Raw genomic sequence first — 10,055 nt, 5'->3', positions numbered from 1 at the left:
GCAATATCAGAATTGTTTACCAGTACTCCAATGTTAAATAACAGTATTAGAAGAGTACAATGTTTATGGGCCATTCTTTTTGCCTTTAGCATTACAGACTCCATTTGTTTCCTAAGTTACTTAGGTCAGCACCTTATTCCCGCACTCATTTCATGGAGGCTGTTTCAGATATGTGTAATACTGCTAGATTTTCTTGTTACAGTCTGCATTCTTTCCTTGGATCCCCTGACCTCCTAAATGATTTTTTTTAATTGCATACATTTAAGGTTTACTCTACGTGCTTTATAGTTTTATGGATCTGACAAAGGCATGATGTCATATATTTACTATTATAACCTTATAAAAATTATTTTCACTGCCCCAAGAATCCTCTGTTCTTCATGTATGCATTTTTTTTACCCTTCCCTTGTCTTTATAGTTTTGCTTTTACAAAATGTTATATAATTGGAATCATAAAGTTGGTAGACTTTCCAGACTGGCTTTTCTAACCTAACACTATATATTTAAGGTTTCTCTGTTTGTTGTTGTTGTTGTTGTTGTTGCTTTATAGCTCATTTCTTTTTTTAATTATCAAATAATACCCCATTGTATAGATGTACTGCAGTCTGTTTATTCATTTGCCTATGAAAACACATCTTGGTTTCTTCCAGTTTTAGGCAATTATAAATAAAGCCACTAAACATTTCTTTGCAAGTTTTTGTATGAAGATAAGTTTTCAGCTCAACTGGGTAAATACTTAAGAGCACAACTGCTGATTCATATGGTAGGACTACTTTAAGCTTAGTAAGAAATTGCCAAATTGTCTTCCAAACTAGTTGTACCATTTTGCATTCCCACCAGCAATGATTGAGAAATTGCTGCTTCATGTCTTTTCCAACATTTTGTATTCTCATTTTCAGTACTTAGATATTCATACAGCTACAGTGGTGTATAGTGGTATCTTATTTTTTAAATTTGCAATTTTCTAATTACATATGATTTCAACATCTTTTCATATGCTTATTTGCCTTTTTCTTTCATTACATATCTGTTTCTATCTTTTGCCCATTTTTTTGAAAATTAGGTTGCTGCTAATTATTGAGTTGCAAGAGTTCTTTGTATATTTTTTACATGTTTTTTTATTAGGCAAATGTTTTATACACACATATATATATATATATATTTGTTCTTTATGTGTTTGTTTGGCATAACATTGATTGATTCTACAGATAAAATTTGGGAAAAAATGACATCTAAACAATAGTGAGTCTTCCACACCATGGGTATGAAGTATCTCTCCACTTATTTAGATTTTTGTGGTTTCTTTCATCAGAGTTGTATAGTTTTCTACATATTGATACTACACATATTTTATTAAATATATACCTAGTTATTTCTCTCTCTTTTTTTGGTTCTAATTTAAATAATATTGTGTTTTTAACTTCAAATGGTTCATTGCTGATATAAAATAAACTTTTGCGTATTAACATTATATTCTGTAACACTGCTATGATTACTTATATGAGGTCAGACAATTAAGTTCGTGAACTTGTTGCAACAATGTTGTTAACCTTTTTCAATATCAGAATGATTATTCATTATGAATTTGTAGGAACTGGACAAACAGTTAACTAAGTTTACTATTTGTAAGTGCTGAAAAGGCTGCATAAAAAAGTTAGACAACCTGAACTTTTCGCCAACAATTCATGGCTCTTGCATCATGACCATGCAGCAGCTCACACGGCACTGTCTGTGAGGGAGTTTTTAGCCAGTAAACAAAGAACTGTAATGGAAAACACTCCCTACTCACCTGATCTGGCCCCCAGTGACTTCTTTCTTTACCCAAAGATAAAGGAAATATTGAAAGGGAGACATTTTGATGACATCCAGGACATCAAGGATGATACAAAGACAGCTCTGATGACCCTTCCAGAAAAAGAGTTCCAGAATTGCTTTGAAGGGTGAACTAGGCTCTGGCATTGGTGCATATCTTCCCAAGGGGAGTACTTTGAAGGTGACTGCAGTGATATACAGCAATGAGGTATGCAGCACTTTTTCTAGGATGAGTTCACAAACTTAATTGTCTGACCTCGTATGTTCTAAGATTTTTTTAAATTTTCTTTTTTTATCGGTAGCTCTGACTTCAGTTTTATTGTTGATATTGGTAAGTTGCCTCGTTTTTCTTTGTTAGCTTGTCTAGAGGTTAAAGAAATGGTATTTATATTTTCAAATAATCAGCTTTGGTGTCATGTTTTTTACTATTGTTTTCCTGCTTCCTATTTCATTGATTTACTCCCTAATTTTTGTCAGTTGTTCTCTTTCACTTGCTTTGGGCTAAAATTTTTCTTTTTTTCTCTGGTTTTATAAGGTAAAATCTTAGATTATTGATTTTAGATCTTTATTCTTTTCTATATATGCATTAAATCATAAATTTACTCCCCTCTCTACTTTTGCTGTATTCCACAAATTTTGATGCTATATTTTCATTTTCATTTAATTAAAAATAACATCTGAAATTCTCCTTGAGGGTTTTTTGATCCATGTGTTATTTAGAAATTTATTGTTTAATTTCCAAATATCTTGTTATTTTTCACCTATCTTTTTATTACTCATTTATAGATTAGTTCATTTTCATATAACATACTTTGCATAGTTTCTCTTCTCTTAAATTTGTTAAGGTAAATTGACATTAGTTAAAATGACTGAGTAGGAAACTCCAGAAGTCCATCTCTGAAAAAAAAAAAGAAAAAGAGCTAGCAAAAAACAATCAGAATAAGCTTTTTAAGAACTCATAGGTATAATAAAAAGCTTACAACAAATGGAAATACTTATTAAAGTTAAAAAACAAGAAATGACCGAGTATTAGTTAGACAGCTTTATGGTATTTTAACTTACATTGGTACCATCCCTCACAACCCAGCATGGTCATGACCTTGAAGACAATAGCCTGTATTCTTTCTTTCCCCCCTTTCTTTCACTCTCCTCCACGCCCCCCTCACTCTCATTCAAGACATTTTTTTCTCAGTCTAGTTGTGTAGGACACAGCTCCCTGGTCCATGTGGGAATCAAACCAACAACCTCGGCATTAGGAGCATGGCACTCCAACCACCTGAGCCACCGGGCCTGCCCAATAGCCTGTATTCTTGATAGAAATGTCAAGTACAGTAAGGAACAGTACAAACCTTATTCTCAAAGAGCAACACCAAAAGCTGTTGTTGTTTTGACTTGTCTAATGGCTCCCTGAAGGAGGACTTGCCTTTATTTCATCTAACTTGGAACTCTTTTAGGACTGGGCCTAATACTTAGGTGGGCATTACCGTGTTTCCCCGAAAATAAGACCTAGGCAGACCATCAGCTCTAATGAGTCTTTTGGAGCAAAAATTAATATAAGACTTGGTATTATATTACATTATATTATAAGACCCAGTCTTATATAATAGTAAAATAAGACCGGGTCTTATATTAGTATTTTTGCTTCAAAGAATGCATTAGAGTTGATTGTCCAGCTAGGTCTTATTTTTCAGGGAAACACGGTAGTCAAAAAAACAAAACAAAACAAAACAAAAAAAATAGTTGAAGGCACCCACATTCCCAGGTCTGGGCACATGTTCTGAAAAGAACTGAAAAGGTCTTAAACTGGTTGACCTCTGGCTAACCTTCAGGCTCTGTGCAAACAGGAAGTGGTTGAGTGTTGAAGATTTACCCCAAAATACACACAAAGCTTATCTGTAAAAACAGAAGGGTGTTTTGTTTTTTTAAATTGTTATTGTTATTTTGTTTTTCTGGTCCAAGCATTTAAGGAAATATATACCTAAACATTAGTTATCTACTAAGCTAACAAAGGAGACTTCAGTGGTCACAAATGATGAAATATTAGAGACTATATAAAATTAGTTCAGAAAGTCACTAAACAAACCCTGAGGAGGAGAGAGAATCTCATTTTTAGAATTGCTACATTATATTTGAAATGTCCAGTTTTCAACAAAAATTATGAGAAATTCAAAGGAAACAAAAATTATGACCCAATCAGAGGAAAAAGAAAATAACAGAAAGACAATCAATCCAGTGAAATTAAAAAATTAATAAATAAATAATTAAAGATAAAATAACTTGAGTAGACATTCCTCCAAAGAAGATACACAAATGGGCAATAACCACATGGAAAAACATTCACAATTTTTAGTTATTAGAGAAACACCAATCAAAATCACAGTAAGATGCTACTTCACACACACTAGGTGACTATAATAAAGGGAAGGACACAAATAAGTTTTGATGAGTCTGTGGAGATATTGGAACCTTTGAAACACTGCTGATAGGAATGTAAAGTGGTCCAGCTGCTGTGGAAAACAGTCTGACAGTTCTTGTTCATTTGGTGGTAAAGTGTAGGGCAGAGGAACCATTTTATAATCTCATAATTAAATCTAAGTTTCAGTGGGTCTGAGTCCTTGGGTTGTGACCTACAGAAGTGATATTTTAGCTTTCTTCCTGTAGGTAAGATAGGAAGGATAAATGAAGCTGCAATTGACTAACTTCCTTTTTCTAATGTCAGAGAAGACTCTGGTAAAATATTTCCCTTGGACAGTAAATGTTTATTATGGAAAGCACTCCAAATGATTACTTTCCCTTCTCCAGCCTAAAGTGTTAGGAGATTTTTCTGGGCTCTTCACTGTGAGAGCGTGACTTCGTTACTGGAAGTAAAAGCTACAATGTTTGGGGTCACTCCTAGTCTACACAGATTCTGACAAGTAATTAAAATTACTATTGAAATGTCCTTGCCAGTTTGTGGTCTCTGTGGGTTCTGCTCCAGGTAAGTTGATTTTGGCTGTAATTCTCTATATTCATCTCCGTCTTCTTATGCTCTGGTAGCAGTTAGCTCTGTGACTTTAATTATATGATAATTTAAAAAAGTCATTGAATTTCAAGTTTTTCAGCTTTTTTCTTGTTATATGTATGGCTTTGATGACTTCCAATCTCTTTACATTTCAACACTACAATTAAAAGTCTCCGTTTCATTAAAAAATTATTAGATTTAGGAATATTATACATAAAGAGAAGTGCACATATCAGAAATGTACAACTCAGTGTATTTTTTACAAATGAACACATCAATGAAAATTGAACCCTGATAAAGACATAAGACATTGTCAATACCCAAGAAGCCATGCTCATTCTCTTTCACCATCACTAACCTACACTATCCTGATAATAATTACTATCTTGAATTCTAAATCATAGCTTGTTTTTTTTACTGGTTTTGCAATTTATATAAATGGACTCATGCTTTATAGGCTCTTTTGTTTTCTGCTTAATTTTGCTTAAAGTTATGTTTGTCAGATTCAACTGTGGAGCTATGCATAGTTTTAGTTCATTTATTCCAATTACTTTATGTGAATATATTATAATTTATTTATCTGAATTACTGTTGATGGATAGTTGGGTAGTTTCCACTTTGGTCCTATTATAAATAATGCTACTATGAACATTGTTGTATATATTTTTGATGAAAAAATATTTTTATTGGGATAGAATAGCTATGTTTTAGGATATGCATATGTTCAGCTTTAGTAGATAATACTAAACAGTTTTTAAACATGGTTATAGTAGTTTAGTCTTTCACCAGCAGTTTATGAAAAGTCCAGCTGCTCCATTTTCTCTCCAATACTTTATCTTCTTTGTCTTTTTTATTTTCGCCTTTCTTGTGGAGTATAATAGAATAATACGGTGGATTTAATTTCCATTTCCCTGATGATTAGTAAAGTTTTACATCTTTTCATATGTTTATTGGCAACGTTAATATACTTTATTTCCCCATTTTTAATTAAATCATTTGTCTTTTATTTATTGATTTGTAAGGGTCTTTTATATACACCAGTGGTGCCAAAACAATGTATACACATTTTAAGAAATGTTATCTATGTATTATTTTTTGAAGTTGAATTGAATTATGTAGCAATGCGTAATATGATGTTCCCTCAAAAGATAGTGTTAATCAAATGAATGCTAGCGTCATTCATTGTATTACATTTTTTTTTACTTTATTAAAATACTGAGTTTATTTCACATGTATATTTTTGTGTCCCCACCATTTCCATTTGTCTGACCACCACTACTACTATGTCCTATCATAACATTTCATACATACCTAAAACCAAGCAAAGGGTGGAGTCCCATCTTTAAAAACTAAACAGGCATTTTGGACAACACATTCTTGGCAATGGAACCTGGACAACATTTATCAGACACGGTAGGGCAAGTTCTCATTCTGCATTATAAAAAGGACAGCCAGATAGCAACTGTTACAGAAATGAAATAAGACGGAACATTTTAACAAACTGTTTAAACTATTTTCTTAAAGAGACTTCCTCCACTGCCAGAGATCTTGAATAGCCTCCTGGTTAGTCATCCGGAAGCAATTCTTCACATAATTGATGAACTTGGCTTCCACTTTGGGAAGAGAACCACCTTTTTCTATACTTGCTTGCATTTTTGCTTTAATGTTTCTACAGAACTAGGCCCTTTCAGTGTTTTAGGAGTTTTTTCCTGTTTTTTGAAGGATTCTTGACCTTTTGATCTTGGTGTTGACAGTTTTGAGTCTTTTCCATTCTGGTTTGATTTTTGTGCATTTTTGGCTGGAGTATCTCGAACAGATTTCTTTATAGGAGATTTTTCTTCAGCTTCCTCATCATCAAACTCATCATCATCATCATCATCTTCGTCATCATCATCATCATCGTCGTCCTCGTCATCTTCATCAGCAGAAAGTTTTACTTTTTTCTGTGGAACCTTGCTACCACTTCCAGGGGCAGAGCGCTTTCCAGATATACTTAGGAGTTTCACATCCTCCTCCTCGTCATCTTCTGACTCTGCATCTTCCTCTACAGCTAGTAAGTGCTGTCCACTAATATGCACAGGCCCTGAACCACACTTCAACCCTAAGACCACAGGTGGTGTTATTTCAAAGCCCCCAAGGGAAACCGTTGGCTGTACAGACATTTTCAAAGTTGCCAGTGTTACTTTAATTGGACTGCCTTCATAATTCATTGCCTCTGCTTCAACAATGTGCAATTCATCTTTTGCACCAGCCCCTAAACTGACCGTTCTTAAAGATAATTGGTGCTCATTTTCATCATTATCCACTTTAAAGTGATAATCTTTGTCGGCCTTTAGTTCACAACCGAAAAGATAGTTCTGGGACCTCAGGGGGCTCATGTCCATGTCCATCGAATCTTCCATGGGGTGGTGGCACGCACTTAGGTAGGAGAGAAGACGGACGGAGATAAACGACTACTGCTCAGCAGCACAGACATGCAAGACAGAATCTCACCAGGGACTGTATTACAATTTTAATATAGTTTTTTCCTTTCTTAAAATGTGTATACATATTTTTGGCACCCTCTGTATATTCTGGATATGAGTCATTTACAACATGTATATTGCAAATATCTTTTTTCACTTTTTGTCTTGTGTTTTTCACTTCCTTAAGGTATATTTGAAGAAAAAGTTATTTTAAATTTAAATATAGTTAAATTTATCTATTTTGAGGAAGGATCAATACATGGTCAAAGGGCAACACCCTTGTTAATTGGATAAAGTGGGTAAAATATAAAAATCATATTTTTAAAAGTATTGAGCTTAGTTCTAGTACTTCTCAGCCACAGTCTAGGATCAGTCTTTTCCTCCCAGAGAGCCATCTAATAACCAGGAATCAGGCCTTTCAGGGACCTGGTGGGAGCCATACCTGCCATGAACTTGGTAATAAGCTCACTGTGAACCCTGAAGAAGACCCAAGTCACGGCCTTACTAATGAAGAAGGTACTGGAGGCAGTCCCATTGATTCAGGGACCAGACAAGAATCATGCCTACTTAAGCCCTTGGTAATAAGCCCACCAACCATAGACCCCACTGCAGATTCAATCACAGCTTCATAACTGGCTCCAACTCAGGACAGCTGGGATTCTGAAGGTAATTCCATCAGCTTAGGGCAAAACCTGGATAAGGGCTTTAGCTGCTGAAACTAGTCTGTAAAGACTGGAACAGCTGTTTGTTCCCTCAAATATACAAACACCCATGCAAAGCTACATGCATCATGAAGAATCAGGCAAATATGACACCACCAAAGGAAACTAATAAAGCTCTAGTACAGATCCCAGAGAAATAAAAGTCTATAATTTGACTGACAAGAATTTAAAATAATCATCTTAAAGAAAATAAGTAAAATGCAAGGGAGCAAGAGCACAAACAAACATCTAAACAAAATCAGGAAAAAAACAAATAAAATGAGAAGTTTAACAAAAAATTAAAACCATGAAAGAGAACAGAAATCCTGAAGCTGAGAATACAATGACAGAACTGAAAAATTCAACAGAGAGCTTAAGCAACACACTTGATTATGCAGAAGAAAAGAAATCAGTGATCTCAAAGACAGATCATTTGAAAATAGCCAGTTAGAGAAACTCAAAGAAAAAAATGAAAAACAATGAATAAATTCTACATGAATTATGAGACACCAACAAGAATATGCACATTTGCATCATAGGAATCGGAGAAGGAAAAGAGAGTCAGAAGGAAAAGAGGTTGACAGAAAGATGCATTAAAGAAATAATAGCTGAAATTTTCCCAAAACTTTGTAGAGATATAGACAACTAGGTATAGAAAGCTCAAATGACCCCAAGCAAGATCAACAGGAGTTTACTTTGAGATACATTATAATTAAAATGTTAAAAGTCAAAGACAAGGAGATAATTTTGAAAGCATGAAGAGAAAAATGACTCTTCAAATACAAGGATATATCTATAAGTATGCTAAGGAATTTCTCTGCAGACACATTGCAGGCCCGAAAGGAGAGGGACGATATATTCAAAGTTCTGAGGTGGGGGGTGAGGGGTGAATTGCCAATCAAGAATACTACACACAACAAAATGATTCTTCATAAATGAAGGAGAGAAAAACATTTCCAGACAAACAAAAGATAAGGGAGTTCATCTCCACTAGAAATGCCTAATAAGAAATGCTAAAGGGAGTTCTTTAAGTTGGAATGAAAGGATACTAAGTAAGAACAGGAAGACATATAAAAATATAAAATTCACTGGTGAAGGTAAATATGTAGTCAAATTCAGAATACTCCAATAATGTGTAAATGTGTAATATTTACTCCAATATTACTCCAATAATGTGTAATGTGTAATGTGTAAATCACTTTTATCTAGTATAAAGTTTAATAAAACAGTAATTAAAAGCAACTATAGCTACAATAATTTGTTAATGGATGCACAATATAAAACGATGTAAAATGTGGAGGGAAGAGAAGTAAAATACAGAGCTTTTTATGTGATTAAAAGTGAGTTGTTGAAAGCTTAAAATAGATTGCTATAGCTATAAGATATTTTATGTAAACTTCATGGTAACCACAAAGACAAACCCTAAAATAGTTACAAAAAATTTTTTTAAAAAGGAATTGAAGCACAATACTACAAAAAAAAAAGTCACAAAGGAAGAAAATAAGAAAGGAAGAAAAAAGAAACAAAGGAAAAACAACAATAAAAGGCAATAGTAAGTTCTTATCAACCAACAATTACTTTAAATGTAAATAGACTAAATTCTCTAATCAAAAGACACAACATAGCTGTGTACAAGAGCCTCACATTAACTTTAAGTACACACATATGCTGAAAATGAATAAATGGAAAAGTATATTCCATGTAAATAGTAACTAAAAGAAAGCAGAAGTAGTTATGTCACATAAAATAGATTTTCAGACAAAATTGATCACAAGAGATTAAAATCACTATATAATGATGAAGAGATCAATACATCAGTAGGATATAATAATTGTAACTCTTTCTAAGTATGAACCCCAAATCAGAGCACATTTCTAAATATATAAAGCAGATATTGACAGAACTGAAAGGAAAAATAGTGACACAATAATAGAAAGGGACACCAACCATCTTGGTGTCCTCTAATTTAACTCTACTCAGACACTATCTATCCAGAGATAGTGTTATATTCCACAGATAAAGTATTCTGTCCCACAAGACAGACCTCCACTTCATCCACCAGTGACAAACCCAGGT

General features: G+C 33.7%; 1 pseudogene across 1 annotated transcript; it reads right to left on the bottom strand.

Annotated features, from left to right (window-relative positions):
- Positions 1 to 6,064: 6,064 nt before the first annotated feature.
- On the bottom strand, positions 6,065 to 7,296 carry LOC308495284 (nucleophosmin-like; annotated as a pseudogene). The gene has a single exon. The product of its transcript is annotated as a nucleophosmin-like (transcript).
- Positions 7,297 to 10,055: the final 2,759 nt, after the last annotated feature.

This window comes from Rhinolophus hipposideros (assembly GCF_964194185.1).
Source record: "Rhinolophus hipposideros genome assembly, chromosome: X".
Classification (NCBI taxonomy): Eukaryota; Metazoa; Chordata; class Mammalia; order Chiroptera; family Rhinolophidae; genus Rhinolophus; species Rhinolophus hipposideros.
Note: the sequence above shows the minus strand (reverse complement) of the source record. Positions and strands in the feature narration are given on the sequence as shown.